At 32.6% G+C, this 18,886-nt stretch overlaps 1 non-coding gene across 1 annotated transcript; it reads left to right on the plus strand.

Moving 5' to 3' along the window:
• Positions 1–2,538: 2,538 nt before the first annotated feature.
• Positions 2,539–2,645, plus strand: LOC111888008 (small nucleolar RNA R71). The gene has a single exon (XR_002849002.1). It is a non-coding gene; the product is annotated as a small nucleolar RNA R71 (small nucleolar RNA).
• The last annotated feature ends 16,241 nt before the right edge of the window (positions 2,646–18,886 follow it).

An 18,886-nucleotide genomic window follows, 5' to 3' on the forward strand; every position in this document is an offset into this window, starting at 1 on the left:
AAACTCTATTGACGGGTTGCCTCCCGCTAAGAGCTTCTTTTTTTAGGAGTCTTTATCCAGACACCCTCCCATTTTACGTTGCTACTGCTTCCTCCATTCGGATCTCCTTCTTTAGCTTTTGTACTTTACATTTTGTCTTGTAAAATTGGATTTATCTCTTGTATGCCCTCTTCAATTCTTCCATTCTCTTGCTTGCAACAATTTCTTCAGCTTTACGCTTTTTCCCTTTACCATGCTTATTTTTTTCCACTCCTTCCTTTTCACGCCCCATCGTTTCCCTTCCTTCCTTATCTTCCTCGCTTGTCTTTTTGGTCATTAAAAATACGGTGTTTTGAAAGTGAAAACTTCAAACGTAGTAGAGACAATGGCACAAGGCTTGGTTCTTTTGCTTTTGATTGACACTTCTTCTTGATCTAGCATTGGTGATTCAATTGAAGACTGATGGTTATCATCATTCCGAGTTTTAGGATCCCCTTTATCTTATAAACTTCCTTTATCCTCCTTTTGCACAGCCTCATCACTTTCCACAATTGTTTCAGGAAGGGGAAAATATGCATTCCCAAAGTTGATAAAATCTTTAACAACTTTGTTTTCCTCAAGAAGATTCTCCAAGTAATCAGGAAAAACGTGCACATATGGTTCACAAAGGAGACTAATGGGTTGCAGACTAAAATTTCCATCAGATTGGGATTTTTCGTATGTACTTGTCGAGTCAGCGGGTACGGCTCGGCGAGTCAGAGAGTCTTCAACACTTTTGAGGCTTTCCTTGTAGTCAACTTCCTTGATCAGCCTTTCTATCTCCTCCAGATCTCCTTTGGCATTAGAATTATCTTCCAAAGATAATGAGAATTGGTTTGGATTGATCTCTTACAAGTAAGCAAGCTCTCTCTCCAACAATTCATCATCCAAAATTATTGATGAAAACTTATCTTCTTTTGACTCTTTGTGCTTCTCCTTTTCTTCAGCTTCAAAAATTACCGAATCATCTCCCACCCTTATTGTTAGCATAGATTCACGCATATCTACCAAGGCACAAGCGGTATTCAAGAATGGTCGCCCAAGAATGATTGGTACTTTAAAATCCTCTTCCATGTCTAATATTATGAAGTCAACCGGAAACACTAACTTATCAACTTTGATAAGGAGATCTTCACACACTCCCATTGAATGTATTATTGTTTTGCCGGCTAAATGAATCTTCATTTGAATAGGCTCTGGGATCGGGAGGTTTAACTTTTGGAAGAAGGAATATGGCATAATATTAATACTTGCCCCCGAATTGGTCAATGGTCATGTGGTCATTATGTTCCCAAATTGACAAGGTACAGTGATGCTTCCCGGATCGCCCCTCTTTTCTGGCAGTTCAATCAGCACTATTTCAGCAACTTCTCCCATACATCTTCTAGTGGTAAAGAGTTTTTTAAGTAAAATAGCATATTTCGGTTCTTGTAATATCATTTCAACAAACAGAATATTAACTTAGAGTGCTTTTATGTGCTTCATAAACCTCCTATATTCTTGAATCTTCTCATCAAGTATGGCTCGGCTTGGAAACGGCAAAGAGGGCCGGTAAGGTTTCAAAAGAGAGCAGTCTTCATCATCACGTCTTCGACTCGTCAAGTCCATGTTGGCGACTCGGCGAGTAGAGTCGGGTTTACTCGAATCCCATCTAATTACTTCCGCTGTTTGCACCTTGTTGAGATTCTTCTGGATAGATGTCAGAGGAGTGAAAATTGGCTTGGAATCTGTTGTTATTGCATTTACATGTGCCATTCTTGGATTTTCCTTGGTATTTCTAGGAAGTTCACCGAGTGTTGTTTGGTTAATTTTTTGTGCAAGTTGGCCAAACTATTTTTCAATATTGTGAATGGAGGCTTGTTGATTTCAAAGCATATTTTGTTGATCTTTCATCACAGCTATATGATCTCTAAGCATAATTCGTTGCTCCTTCAATTCAGTGTCAGTATCATTGTGCCTTCTCTCGGACGCGGCTACAAATCTTGTGAACATATCTTGCAAATCGTATTTCTTCTCTAGCACCGGTTCCTCTTTCTGATAAAAACCCCTTTTTTTTACTTATACTTTTCTTCCTTTGCCTTTTTGTACTCATCATACAGGAGCCATTCCTTCTTGAGTTTTCGCCAATTTTCATCGTACCTATCACCACTTGAATAGCAAACTTGTGCTTTCTGGTTCCCGTTCTCATCCAAATAACAGTCTCTAGTAAGGTGGGGCCCTTTACAATTCTCATAGCCTACCAAGATAGCGTGGATGGGTTGGTCCATATTAGTCATTCTTCGATCCAAACTCTCTAGTTTAGCCATCATTGTTGCCATGCTATCATTAACTGAGTTCACCACTCCCCGACTTAATTCATTCCTTGGGTTATGATATTCTCTAGAATGTTTAGAGAATTCTTCAATTAGCTCTTTTATCACCGAGGGTGCTTTCTTCGTGAGAGGCCCTTGCGAATCAAGGAGCTACCTTGTTGTCACGTTCACTCCATCACAGAAAATGGAGAGTTCTTGTTGATTATTTAGATCATGATCTGGGCAGTTCCTTAGTAAACCTTTATATCTTTCCCAAGCCTCGTATAGTGACTCTCCAGCTTGTTGTTCAAAATTGGCAATGGCTTTCTTTAACTTGGCTATCTTTGAAGGAGGGAAAAATTGGTCTATAAATTATGTCTTCATCTTAGCCCAAGTAGTGATGGATCCGTGCGGGAGTGATTTCAGCCAATCTTTCGAGGATCCCTTGAATGTGACCAGTAGCATCAGAGCAGAACGGTGTCGCGAGCCACATTGGGAACATTAAAGTAATCAGCTATATCGTTGACCTCATCTAGATGTTTGTATGTGTCTTCGTGATCTTTCCTGTAGAATGGGATCTCCTTAAGTTGAGCAAGTATGTTACCTTTAAGCTCAAAGGTGGCAATCGTGGGAATTGCGGGTTGCACAAGTCCCAGGCCGGTATCATCACGCATCCTTTTCTTCCATTCGCCCATGGGAACTTCATCGATGGTAGCCATGACGTTGTTAAGTTCTCCTTCTAGATCGCTTCCTTCTTCATATTCGGATTCATGCTCGTTCTCTAATTCAGTTTCTATGTGGAATGTATCGTCTCTAAGATTTCCAAGGGTGCTTCCTTCGCTCTTTCGATTGCTAGACTCTCTAGCCTTCTTGTTTTTCTTCTTCCCAAAGACTGATTTAAGGTCCTTGAAGGGTGATTTCTTTGGCGGGTTAGTGTCTTCGAGAACTTTATCCTTCTTTTTCCTAAGAGCGGATTCAGGGTCTTCAAGTGGAGGAACCAAAGGTGTGTTGGATCCTCAGGTCATGTAATACGTGCAACCAAATGAAACACACATAAAAAGAACAAAAATAAATTAGAAAAGAAACTGGGAAACAGCGATGGAATCGCCGAGTAGCTTCGACTGCACTCGGCGAGTTCAAGGCAAAAACAGAAAAAAAAAATATTAACTAAAATTCAAAAGCATAAAACTATTAAAACTTATCCTAATAACTATATTACTTAAGAAATAACTTTGTGCAAGATAAATCTCCAACAAAAGATCGATAAAACTAGAAATTAGTGTTAATTTTTGAACCGTTCCCCGACAACGGCGCCAAAAACTTGATGTGTATAAAACCAACTAGTTTTAATCCTACTTTTAAATATAAACTTGACACATAAAGGCAGTGGACCTATCGATTGTGGTGTAGCTAAATAAGTAGGGTATCGAACTCAGAGAACGGAAATTAAACTAATAACTAGAACTAACTAGGAACAAGTAATAGAAAATAGGTTTTTCTCTAGTTTTACAAGACTAGAAACTTAAATGTTCAGATAAAACTTAAACTAAATAACTAAAGCTAAGAAACAAATGCATTGGATTAATTGTTCATTGGTTACCGATTAAGGTGATTAGATTCACATTCTCTATTACTAATCCTTAGAAAACTTATTAATTCAAGCAATGGCCAGTTGATTAAACCAATGAGTTTCCTAGTTTATTGATTTGAGTTAAATAAGACTTGTAATTAGTTAATCAAATTAGTAATTCAATTAACCTCTTGTTGATGGTTTGTCACACAAGCTCACACATTAACTTACCTATCTTCTAATACCCCTAGTTTCACATTCGTTATTCGTAGGCATATAACTACGTGGTCACGTAAATCATATGAGATTAGCAACTAAGAGATGTTCATACAACTTAATTAATAATTTTTTAACAGAAAATAGTTATTATCAACATATAAAGTTCTTTAACAAGCTTAACAAAAAAATATCACCAATTAAAATTAATCCTAACCATAAAATCAATCCATATTCACAAAATCTTCTACCCTAAACAGAAGAATAAGATTTTAGTTCGTAATTGCAGTAAAAACAAAGTCAAAAATGAAGTATATTAACTCAAACATAGTTCTATTCAAGAATAAAGTGAAAAGTAAGTTTCGGTTGCCTTAAATCTTCATAGAATGGAAGATTAGGGTTCTTCTCACGTTCTTCAGGTCTCCTATATTCTCCTTATCCGCCAAGCAATCTTCCAAAAATCCAAAGAGAGTTTTGGACTCGGAATTCGCCTCTATTTATAGTTTTTTCAGAAAACAGAGGCTACTCGTCGAGTAGCCAACCGACTCGCCGAGTCCCTTTGAGGAATCTGTGTACGACAAGGACTTCGTGTTTTGCTTCGTGAACATCCGTGTCTACTCGTCGAGTAGACGTCCCTACTCGCCGAGTCCTTCAGGATTTTGGCTCTTTTTCTTCTTTCTTCAATTCCCAAGCTTCCGAATGCATCTCATGCTTCCTTTTGCTTCCGAGCATATCTTTTGGACTGAAAATACAATTTAGACACAATTAAGTACCTTTTTTCCATAAAATGCAAATATTTAGCCAATAAATGATAAAAATATATACTAAATAAATAGCCAAATATACACATATCAGTTGCGTCTACTACAAATCACATGATCGCTGTTTCGAGTTTTTAACTGTCTACTGCTATTCTGAAACTTAGAAAAATCATAATTTCTTCATACGAAGTCATATTGAGACGTTTCTTTTTATGCACAATCTATGACTTTCGTTTGGATACCTAAGGCTAAAAAGTATTTTATTGAAATTTCGTTTTTTACACTTAACAATGTTTCACTGGTTTTGACGCGGATCTTTGATTGGCATTCCAGTCTGATGACTGATTGGGAAATGTATTCCAATCTGATGAGTGTATGCTCGTTATGCATGATAATACGTTTGTTGTATCGGGTATTTTGGGGAAAACTCACTAAGCTTTGTGCTTTCCAAGTTGTTTATATTTTCAGGTTTTATCGTTGATCGTGAGAAGGCAAATGCATGACTGTACAAACTCATCAATGGTATTGAGGATTCCGCGTTTCTTATATTACTCTAATTTTCAATAAATGTACTTTGGAATAAACGTATTTTTCTTAATAATGGATTTACAATTAAGGACTTTTGTCTTACTTAAAAAATGAAAGTTTTTGTTTGTGAAAATGAAACGTTACACATAAACATCAACAGCCCACACACTTCATCAATGATTGTCCCACGTAAGATGTCGTGAGAAAAAACTAAAAAATCATTCATAAGTACTTATTAGTTCAAAAACAAAAATGACTTATTTTGAAACAAAAAAAATATTAAGGACTAAATGTGTACAAAAATATTAAGGACTAAATGTGTACACAAATATTAAGGACTAAATGTGTACAAAATGAAAAATATATTACCCTATTAAGTAATTTTTCCTGGCTAACTCGAAGTAACCAGTCATAAGGACTAAATGCGTACATTTTAACAAGTTGAAGAGGTAAATGTGGACGAAAAAAAAAACTCAGTAACCAAATATGTACAAATCGAGAAATATATTACCCTTTTAGTTCATTATCCCATAATAAAACAAAGAGCAAGTGTTTTCAATTGTGTGTAACTTTGGATAAGTTTAAGTGTCGAAGAAAGATCAATGTAAATTTCATTTATTGGTTGTACTTTTAGATACAAATAGAAGCAATGTATTCCTTCAATCATTCTATGTATTGAAGTATATATTTCATGTATTTGTATATGTATAATCATGTATTGTTTATGTAAAAACATGTATTTTGTGTATTATTGAGTGATGTGCATGGTAGAAATATAAATGTAGATGCTATAGTTATATTGTTGAAAGTTCAGTTTCAACTCAAAATATCAAAAGACAATGTCATATTTGTATATCAAAAACGATGATATTTTATAACTTTATTGATTCGTGTGCCCTGGGTCACGAAATCAAATAATTTTTTTCAAATTGAAAAATAATAATCTCGTTTATAAGGTTTCCAAAAAGTCAGACGGATCTTAAATCCGATATGTAGAACTCCGGTAAAATCCGTTTAAAGTTTCGCGATTTACAGGATCGGTTTCAACAGATTTTATCAATCTAATTTTGGTTGAGTTTAAAAATACTATAAATTATAATAAAATAATAGACCATATTCTGAATTCAAAAGGGCTCAAAAGCAGTTTACGAGGCTCGCTGCTATTCCAAGCGAAACAGTGCACAGTTCGTTTCAAGAAAATCAGATAAAATATTGATTTTTATAACTTTAAAGAGTGGTAACTTTCTCACACAACCTCCGTTTTGGACGTTATTTATATCCACGAAGTTAGGATAACGTAATCCTTTCAAATTTGTTATGCATAACTCTCAGATATACTTAATGCAAAAATTCATTTTTAACATCACCAATGAGTTTAATTTTCGTTGATTTTTTATTCGATTCTTAACGATAAATGTTTTGAGCATTTTGAGACATTTTCAAGGTAATTATGAATGTAATATTTTTAATATACATTATAACCATAAAATTTTACACAATTGGTTCTTAACACGTAGCGGTTCGTGGTGGTTTGACCGCCGAACTTTGACTGATTTTTACTAGTTGTTACACAACTAAAGTTGAAGACTTGAGAATTGGCATATTGAACTTTGAGACATTTGCCATCATTGAAGCACTTCAGCTAGGCTTTTGTTTCTCCAGCTAGGTTGCAACAATTGCCAAATCAAAGGGGTAAGGTTAAAATCAATGGCTAGATTCGAATCTGTGCAGTGTGTTACGGAAGAACTCGAAATGTCTTTGCTGTAAACATTTTTTTGGTGTTGATTATTAGAAACTCAATGAAGAAGGCTGATGGTAAATAAGACAATTTTGAATCAAGAAATTTATGATTGAGGGATCATTTTGAATCAATAAATTAATGATTGAGGTTAATTTTGTAAAAAAATTATTGAAACGATGAAGTGAAGATCCAATTTGACATGGGTTCTGTACATAGAGAGAGAGAGAGGGATGGAGGAAGGATGAAGGGAGGGAGGGAGGGGGGGAGAGAGAGAGAGAGAGAGAGAGAGAGAGAGAGAGAGAGAGCGGGAGGGGTAGGACCCTTTACATATTAATTTTCATAAATGGTCCCTAGGTATTGAAATGACGAAAATTCCGTTCACTTAACGATAGAAAAGCTAACGGAGTTAGGGGTAAAGACCAAACATCCAAAGTTTTGAAACCATAGGGACAGCAGTCAGTTTTTTTTTAAATTTGGGACTAAACTTAAGATTTTGTGAAACCACAGGGGACCATTTATGATGTTTTGATAAAAAGAAATATATAAGGGTAGTATGGTCATTTTAGGTATGCTATGGACTAAAACCGCAACAAAATTGTCTTTTAGGGATGAAACATTAAAGTTTAAACCAAATGAGGATAGTCTGAGTTAATTTTTAAAATAATGACTAAACCAGCCTTTCACACCTACACGATAGATGATTTGTGTAATTTACTCAAAAAAAAACATCATTTCAAAATTTTGTAAATCATACGCACGTATCCGGTTAGACAAATAAGATCAACTAAAACACAACCATAATGTGTTTTAATAAATATACCTTTGAAAACTAGGTCGTTCAATGTTGGAGACAAAAATCAAAACGATTGCTACTATGGGTATTCATACGAGCTAATTCATGGTAGCTGCTAAGCAATCAACTTGATCAAAGTCTACGTGACCTTCTTTTGGTCATTGTGTTGGTCGACCGTTAAAGGGGAGAGAAATAGGCCGCTAATCTTGACATGGAGGGAATAATTAGGCTTTGGTAGTAGGTTCCTTCTTTTTTCTTATTAGTCATAATCTTCCCTTTCAATTCACATACACTAGTTCTCGAGTTCAACTTAGCGAAGGAAAGAAAGAAAATGAGTGGAAATGAGAAGAAATTAAATAAATTGATGTTCTCGGGTTTCATTAAAGGAAGAAAATGGAAGGAAGTGGGGTAAGTGAATTTAAAGGGAAGAAATAACAAAATAATTAACTTTCCTTACAATTCTCTACAACTCGGGAACAAAAAAGAAACTTTTCTTTTCTTTTCTTTTATTTTCCTTTTTCTTCTTTTCTCTCCTTGCTTTTTTTTCCTCTTCTTTTCTTTTCTTTGTTTAAACTCAGAAACTAGATGTTAATATTGGGAAAGGCTTCTAATGCCTTTTTTCAACCAATCGATAAGGTAAGCCAACCATATTGATTACCTTAATTCATATACAATTTATTAAAATATAGACTTTTATTCAAAATATTAAATAACTAATTTATTTAATTGCTTTGACCAAATAAACAATTTTGTTAATTGGTTTGACCTTATAGTCTTACACGTAGTTTAACATATAGCAATTTGTTTATATATAAGTTATTAGTTCCAATGCTATGTACATAGGTAAGTTGGTTATTATGTATGTATAACTCCCTTCACTTTTCCTAATTTTACTTCACATTCGAACAATCTTTTTAACATTTGAGTTCATAGCAATAGCGATTGCATCTATATAGTTAAAACATCAAGAGGTTGATAATAAATTATATTGCTTTCATTGTATTTAGCATTCATATTTTTTTTTACGTTTACTGAATCTCGTACTGGAGTCATGTTGATCATTCTTGAGTTGTGCACACCCTTTTACAATCCCAAGATTTAGGATAACACCGACATAACAAAGTATCACTATTGCAACAGAAGCGAGTTTTTCCATCTTTTCCAACGATGGGAAAACACTCTGGTTTTTTTTACGGCTCTTTTATGCCACTTGTGTTACCTATGCAAATAAAATTGATGTCATTTACTATACATGATATCATATTATGATTAAACAAAAGACAGATAGAACGTGTTCAGCAAAACTAGTTGGTAGCCAGTGGCTGCTAATTGGTAGGTACATGGTAATTAGTAGCCAGAAAATCTGTCGTTTGATTAAACTTTCAAACTATGAATAACTTTTTTTTCAAACGCTACATAAAGAGACTTTTTAGAATTGAAGTATTTTATTTTAATTAGAAGTTAAACACTCATACTCCTACACGAAAATTTTTGTTTTCAATTCGAGCTTTTCTTTTTAAAAATTTCGAAATACTCGCTGCTAAACACGCCGTTTGATGAAACAAACTATGAACTTGATTTTTGTTTCCTAAAATATAAAAAACCAAAAATGATTACTTTTTTATGGACCCATTAATACTAATTAAAGAGCCATGATATTCCACGAAAGTTTTTATACATGCATTGGAAAAAAAAAATATTTGACAATCATAATTCATAACTTTGATTCAGTTTTATAACTATTTAATATAAAAAATAGATATTTTTGAATCACAAATCCAAACAGCTCGAAGTTGCTTTTCAGTTGTCGTCAAAGTGCGTTTCTCCATGTCATATGTGTCGGTCGTTGATCTCTCTCTCCCTCTATCTCAAAAAAACAAAGAATCACTAAGTCAAAAAAAAAAAATGATAAGCAACGGGGGATTGAACAAGCCTTGTCCAAAACTGCAATGTGAGAGTTTTTTAAGCTTTTGTATACCAACAAATAGCATCATGAAAAGACAATGATATTTATATAGCAGCTTAATCCTAATTCCTAAATTATATATTTATTTAAGACCAAAAAACCTCAAAAGAACACAAAGTTGTATTTATGTACTAAAGCATTGAGAAAACCTCACATCAAGCAAACATTTTCTTTTGACAGCAACAACAAGTTTTTTTAAAGGGGACAGTGATGTTCCATATATATATATATATACAAATAATTTTCGAAAACTCGAAAACATGGAAAACCTATGAGATAGTGTCACCTCAACCTTATATTTTGGACAAAAATTCATCAAATTTGAAGTACATGATAATAATCGATGATACTTGAGAAATTGTTTCATATTAGCAAAACATGTTGCTTTTGACAATTTTATTATGAAAACTTGAATTTAAAAGTTGTTAAAGACGTGAAAAAAAATGATTGTTAAAACCACCTTTAAATCTATATTACCATAACACCCTCCAATGTAAACTTGTTATCTTTAATTTATTGCTAATAAATTTAATTTCTAAAGTACATGTGTTAGATTTTTATAAGATAAAATTTCTTTTCATATTTTCGCAAAATATTTACGTTTTCGCATGAATCTACTTGTGTGTGTGTGTGTGTGTGTGTGTGTGTATATATATATATATATATATATATATATATATATATATATATATATATATATGCTGTGAAATATGTTCCACATTAGCTACTTAGTGGAGTAAGGTTGAAGCATTAATCGGTTAGGTATAGATTAACCGGGAACCATATATTGTTAATTAGATAAACTTTAGAAAATTAAATGAATAATATCATAAAAAAGTTCATAATACCACTAATATCATAAAAAAATATGAATAATACAACACTAATTCTTCCTCAAATAGTTTCTATTAATATAGAATTTTTCAAAGTTTTCAAATTCCATCCATGCAATTGTTCAATCATTATATAAGTAGGGTGAATTGATAGCACATTCTAATTAGCCGAATGCTCCTGGGGACTAATTAGAAATAAACAGAGACTTGGTCATTATTTTTAGAACACTTATGTGTGTGTATATATATATATATATATATATATATATATATATATATATATATATATATATATATATATATATATATATAACACATGCAAATTGTTTTTAAAAAACAAATACATACATACAAATATTGATGGAACCGGTGATGTGATTCTATGTATGGTTGTTTAGGGGATTATGTGTTTTGGTTCTTGAGGTGAATACGTTTTTTCTATTATCAATTAATAATAATAATAGAGGAGGATGTAAATGTAACAACCCGAAATTTTGTTCCCTCGCCGTAACCTTTTCGTTAATAAAACTCGTCTTAAGCGAATTGTTCCGAATTCGTCTTTGGACTAGGTCAATTAAGTTAAAACTTTTATTTTGACCTTGTAAGTATCCAAACATGTTGGAAACATGTGAAAACGTCCAAACTAGTAATTAGAAAAATTATAGTTTCGACCATATCGAGTAACGACAACTTAATCGGGTGCGACCCAAAGCATCGGTTAACGTCGGTATCGAGTAGAATTCCACCGTGTATCCAATTCAAATCATATTTAAAGTGAATTAAGACTCATTTGGAGCCTTTTCACTCTTTCTCTCTCTCTAACCTCTCTCCTCAAATCCAACTTGTTGATCCAAAATCATCCATTTCAAGCTTCAAAACACCAAGGTAATCATCCTAGCTCCTAGTATAACATCCTTAGCCTTCATTTTCGTGTTCAGATCATGGAATAGGACCATAAACATGTGTTTACGGCCCTGGAACAGTCTTAGGCCGTGAACACATGTAAATGGGGTTTTTGAGCCTTAAAACCCATCCAAATCACCATAGGAGCTTAGATATGGCTTAAGGACTTATTGGATTGGACTTAGGACACCTTAAACTCAACATTTGAGGAGTAAACATGAGTTTACTACCCAAGAACATGCTTCGGCCGTAAACTCATATACATGGGTAGTAAACTCCTTTTTGGGTGTTAAAAATGCAACTTACACACCTCATAAGCCTTGGAATAAATCCTAGAACCAACCAAAAATTATTTGGGCGCCTTAAACATAACAAAAACCCTCCATTTGAGAGTTTACGGCCATAACACCCCTAGAATATGTTCCAGGGCCGTAAACTCCTAAATATGTGTCATTTGATGCCCTAAACTCACCCCTTGGCTTGTAAAATTGAGTAGAATCACTTGTGATAAATCATTGGCCTTCAAAACACTTAAGAATGATGTAGGTGAGAGTTTACGGCCGTAAACACTTAGTTTACTGTCGTAAACTCATCTATTAGTCCATATGTTTGATTTAGCCCCTTTCAAATGTCCTAGAACCAAACTTAGCAACACCCCTCTTTTGATTTAAGGCCATTTAGCACATAAGAACACCAACCATGAGTTTACGGCCATAAATTCATGGGGATGGGTGTATAGGGCCGTGAACACTCCTTAGAGTTTACTCTTGAAGAGTAAACTCCATATCCTAGCCATTCATGTCCAGAAACGTCACCCGTGTCACTCCAAACACTCGATATGGAGTGTTTTCGCGTCTTGGAATGTTAAAGTGTATCTAATTAGTGAATTTAAATCTAATTAGATATATTTGTGTATTATTTAATATTACATGGGAACCTCACTCGTATTCAAGCCTCGATTCGACGTTTAGCATCCTAGTCGTCACATTCCGCGTTCGGTGAGTTCATACCCCTACCCTTTTTTAATGGTTTTTAAATGTTTTCAGGGGGGAATACAAGCAAAAGTACAAGAATATCTTGTACTTAAACTCATGATTTCATTTAAATGGTTTTATAATTCATACCCTTTTTAGAATTAAAAACCTATTAACAAACTGTTTTAGCTTGTAGAATTGTTTGTTCAAACCGATTTTTAATTCTTATTATATACTGTTATGTTGTATACTTCACAATTGATTGTTCACACTTATATTGATAGAGAACATAAAACATTGTAATGTTTGTAATAAAACACCCTAGGCTCGAGTGTAAAGGATAGACACCATTAGAAAACATAAAACATTTGTAATGTCCACAATAAAACACCTAGGCTCGAGTGTAAAGGACAGACACCATTAGAACTTAGTTAGTCATAGATACTACTTCCCTTAGGCACGAGAAGTAATGAGTAATCTTAAGATTGGAGACACGTCCTCTGTAACACTTCCTTGGCACAAGAGATTGGAGGACTAACCCTGTAACCAGAATCTCCAAGAGGGAGAACGTGACTTGAGTGTATAGATCTATACGGGACTGACAATCCCGCACCTGGCTGCTAGCTACAGCCGAACCGAAAGGTTCAAGGGTGACGAAAGTCATAAAAAGGATACTGGCCCTGGCCCGAGTCATATCTAGTCTGAAGTATGGTTAAGGACTCGCAATCAAGATTAGGAACACTTTGCACTTAATTATTAGTTTTATGTACGTAATAAAACTAATCTACATTTAAGGATAATCAGACTTTCAGGAGACAATTCACACACACACACACAAGTAGGAAAATATAGGATTTTCCTGGGTAATAGTAGTATGTAACCAGAAACAGGTAACAATTCAGATAGCTAAACTTTACAATTCACAAGAACAATCATGGTATTCAATCTATATTTTCATGTATATCAAACTATCTTGTATCTAGTTCAGGATGGTAGTCCCATGGTATTCAATCTATATTTTCATGTATATCAAACTATCTTGTATCTAGTTCGGGATGGTAGTCCCATGGTATTCAATCTATATTTTCATGTATATCAAACTATCTTGTATCTAGTACGGGATGTTAGTCCCATGGTTTTCAAACTACTTTCCATCTACAATTCACGTATATCAAAGTATTTTATATCTAATTCGGGATAGTAATCCCATGATTCTCAATATATAGTTTTGTGTATTAAACTATACTCTGTGATATTCAATCGTTTTGTTATTTAAGAAAATATGGGATTTTCTTGGTTAACCACTTTTTCAGGAAACTAAAGGAACTCGTTCTTTTCACAAAACAAACCGCTTATGAACTCACCAGCTTTATGCTGATTTTTAAACTGCTTGTATTCTCAGGTTCTCCTTAGACAGGTACCCGACGATCTCTTTTGGCGAAGACGGAGTGCGTAGAAGACTCGTCTCATTTTGTTCATATATACTATGTATCACACTTGTACTACTTTACTTTTCAACTGATGTAATGAAATCTATGTAATGTAATGTTTTGTGTTTTACTTCGCTTACTATGTACATTGGTTATGATATTCCCATGAAGTCACCTCCACCCCGAGACGTCTCCGCCTTCGGTTTCGGGGTGTGACAGTAAAGGTGGGATTCATAATAATGAAAATACTAAATGCCTAAAATTTCAAACATATATATCTTATGTGATTTATAATTATGGTTTGTAAAGGTTGATTTTTAATAAATAAATAGATCAAAAAGGGTAAAATCGGGTGCTAGGTACCAAAACTTGTTTTAGCGGTTCCGGTCCGGGTTCCAAATTATATTGAACCGTAATAATCGGTTTCGGTTACTATATCTCAAGAATTGTTTGTACCGGTTTCATTTGGAGTTCCAAACAATTTGGACAGGTAACCGTTTATGCTCACCCAAATATATATATATATATATATATATATATATATATATATATATATATATATATATATATATATATATGGGTAAAGTGAATATACCTAACAACCTTATATAAGCTTAGGTACCTAACCTCATCAAACTACGTCATTTTGCATTAAATTTTCATTGCAATCATCCAAGGTTCTTAAACTTCATCCCTAAACTTGATTTACTTCAAAAAATTTTGGAAATTCATCATTATATTTCTCCTACATCCTTTCATTTGTAGCGGTAGGATATGAAGCTCATCAAGTGGTATTCGATAGAAAAGAAGTGATGTAAAAGAAAGATATTGGTGAATGTCCAAAGATTTTGGAAGTAATCAAGTTATGGGGTTGAAATTTAAGAATGTTTGGCAATTACAATGTAAATATGATACAAACCGATGTAGTATTATGGAGTTAGGTACCTAAGTTTATATAAGGTTGTTAGGTATATTCACTTTACCCTATATATATATATATATATATATATATATATATATATATATATATATATATATATATATATATATATATACACACAGAGAGAGAGAGAGAGAGAGAGAGAGAGAGTTAGGTTTATATGTAAAAGCTTAATTATATTTAACTTATTGTGGACCAACCATTTGATAAAGATTATTTGGGAATTTTACGATAAATTAATTTATTATCTTAAATTAAAAAATCAATAATTTATTATCAATTACTAATAACCAAAAATAATGTCTGTGTTTATGGAATTGTTAATACAATTCACCTGAGTTGTTAAACCATTCTCACTATTTGCGGCCGTCACCACCATCACCATTCTAATCATCGTCATACACTATGCCACCATTCATTCTACAGGTAACCACCGTCGAAAATTGCGTACCCAATGTTAGAAGGTTATCAATGGAGTATCATGATTGGTTGCGATCCACATAATATTTAGTGCTATTACGATTGTGCATTTTGGCCAGCCAGGCCAGGTAACTAAATAATTTAAGTATCTTGAATTAATTAAAATACAACATGTTTGTTTTTTTGATGGCGTAAGATGCGAAGATTCTAATGAAGGTAGAGATGTACTTGATCAAAATATCATCGTTTTGTGTTTCTAAAAAATATTAGTGAATTACCTAATCGAATCAAAGATTAGATGAATTAACAATTCTTTGTGATTTAAACATTTAAGAGATGAGTAATTTAATAAATAATTATTTTGTGTTTCTTACAAAATTAGCGAACCACCCACGTGAATGATAATTAACAAAAAATAAATGTAGACATTGCACTGTTATATTTTAGAATAAACAAAACTAAACAATGATTTGGTAATTTATAATTGTGTTTAGGTTTTTGTTGTTTTAATTGAATTTTTCACCCTGTTATGTTTTCGTTTAATATGATGATAATATTATATCAATATTTTTATATGGATAGTGATGGACATGAGACATCTTATTTGCAGGTTTTGGTTATTGGTTGATGATAAGAGAGGTTTTGGTATTCTTTAAGAAACAAAAGACTTAAAGGAACGAATGACAAAAGTATTTTTTAAGAATAAAAGATTGGAACCAATATATTCCTTAAGAATGAAAGGCTGGTAAAAAAATTATATTGATGGTTCAAGAACACAACACTGCAGTTAGTGTTGGCTCGCTTAAGATGAAAAGAGATGATAAAAATGATGAAAGATGTAGAAGAATATAGAATTTTTGTATTCCAAATTTGCCTTTAGACAAACATATTCTTAGAAAATGTAGTATATATCATAATTATTTTGTATATTCTTCAAAAATGTTATATATCATACAAAGAATATACTATATATTACAAACAAATTAAACAAATTCTTAACGGAACATAGTACAAACGGTTGTGTATATTCATCAAAAGTTGTATATATTCATCAAAAAGTTGTGTAAATTTATCAAGTATGTCTTGTAAGAATATTAAAATTAACTATTCTCATCATCAAACATGAAGTTTTAATTAAAATAATTTTTTCTTAACCATTCTTATGATATATAACAATATTTAACTTAAAAAATGATTCTTAACTATGAATATTTCATATTCGCCAGGAATAGATTAGACTATATTCTCATAGTCTTAAAGAATTCAAGATTTAAGTAATTTTCAATATATTATTTTCTAATATAGAATGTGTATTCTTTAAGAATGTTACTTTTCAATAAATTATATTATTTTAGAATGAAACTTTTAAGAAAAAAAAACTATTAAATGAACTTGTACGTATTCTTTGAGAATGAAATAATCAATATAAGTATTCATATGTGTTCAAATGTTGGAGACAAAAATCAAAACGATTGCTAGTATGGGTATTCATACGAGCTAATTCATGGTAGCTGCTAAACAATCAACTTGATCAAAGTCTATGTGACCTTCTTTTGGTCATTGTGTTGGCCGACCGTTAAAGGGGAGAGAAACGGGCCGCTAATCTTGACATAGAGGGAATAATTAGGCTTTGGTGGAATGTTCCTTCTTTTTTCTTATTGATCATAATTTTCCCTTTCAATTCACATACACCACGTTCTCCGGTTCAACTTAACGAAGGAAAGAAAGAAAATTAGTGGAAATGAGAAGAAAGTAAAATAAATTGATTTTTTCGGGTTTTATTAAAGGAAGAAAATGGAAGGAAGTAGGGTAAGTGGATTTAAAAGGAAGAAAGAACAAAATAATTAACTTTCCTTCCAATTCTCTACAACTCGGGAACAAAAAAGAAACTTTTCTTTTCTTTTCTTTTATTTTCCTTTTTCTTCTTTTCTCTCCTTGCTTTTTTTCCTCTTTTTTTCTTTTCTTTGTTTAAACTCGGAAACTAGATGTTAATATTGGGCAAGGCTTCTAATGCCTTTTTTTCAACCAATCGATAAGGTAAGCCAACCATATTGATTACCTTAATTAATATACGATTCATTAAAATATAGACTTTTATTCAAAATATTAAATAACTAATTTATTTAATTGCTTTGACCAAATAAACAATTTTGTTAATTGGTTTGACCTTATAGTCTTACACGTAGTTTACGATATAGCAATTTGTTTATAAATAAGTTATTAGTTCCAATGCTATGTACATATGTAGGTAGGTTATTATGTATGTATAACTCTCTTCACTTTTCCTAATTTTACTTAACATTCAAACAATGTTTTTAACATTTGAGTTCATAGCAATAGCGATTGCATCTATATAGTTAAAACATCAGGAGGTTGAGAATAAATTATATTGCTCTCATTGTATTTAGCATTCATATTTTTTTTTTACGTTCACTGAATTTCGGACTGGAGTCATGTTGATCATTCTTGAGTTGTGCACACCCTTTGACAGTCCGAAGATTTAGGATTACACCACGTAATAAAGTATCACTATCGCAACAGAAGTGAGTTTTTCCATCTTTTACAAGGAGGGGAAAACACTCTGGTTTTTTTTTTACAGCTCTTTTATGCCACTTGTGTTAACTATGCAAATAAAATTTCATTTACTATACATGATATCAAATTATGATTAAACAAAAGACAAATAGAATGTGTTCAGCAAAACTAGTTGGTAGCCAGTGGCTGGTAACTGGTAGATACATGGTAACTAGTATCCAGTAAATCTGTCGTTTGATTAAACTTTCAAACTATGAATAACTCTTTTTCAAACGCTACATAAAGAGACTTTTTAGATTTGAAGTATTTTATTTAAATTAGAAGTTAAACACTCATACTTCTAAATGAAAATTTTTGTTTTCAATTCGAGCTTTTCTTTTTAAAAATTTCCAAAAACTCGTTGCTAAATACGTCGTTTGATGAAACAAACTATGAACTTGATTTTTGTTTCCTAAAATATAAAAAACAAAAAATGATTACTTTTATATGGACCCATTAATACTAATTAAAGAGTCATGAACTTTCCACTTGCATTGGAAGAAAAAATATATTGACAATCATAATTCATAACCTTGATTCAGTTTTATAACTATTTAATATAAAAAATAGATATTTTTGAATCTCAAATCCAAACAGCTCGAAGTTGCTTTTTCAGTTGTCGTCAAAGTGCGTTTCTCCATGTCATATGTGTTGTTCATTGATCTCTCTCTCCCTCTCTCTAAAAAAAACAAAGAATCACTAATTCAAAAAAATGATAAATAACGGAGGATTGAACAAGCCTTGTCCAAAACTGCCATGTGAGAGCTTTTTAAGCTTTTGTATACCAACAAATAGCATCATGAAAGGACAATGATATTTATATAGCAGCTTAATCCTAATTCCTAAATTATATATTTATTTAAGACCAAAAAACATCAAAAGAACCAAAAATTGTATTTATGCACTAAAGCATCAAGAAAACCTCACA

Source organism: Lactuca sativa, chromosome 2 (assembly GCF_002870075.4).
Source record: "Lactuca sativa cultivar Salinas chromosome 2, Lsat_Salinas_v11, whole genome shotgun sequence".
NCBI classification, from domain to species: domain Eukaryota; kingdom Viridiplantae; phylum Streptophyta; class Magnoliopsida; order Asterales; family Asteraceae; genus Lactuca; species Lactuca sativa.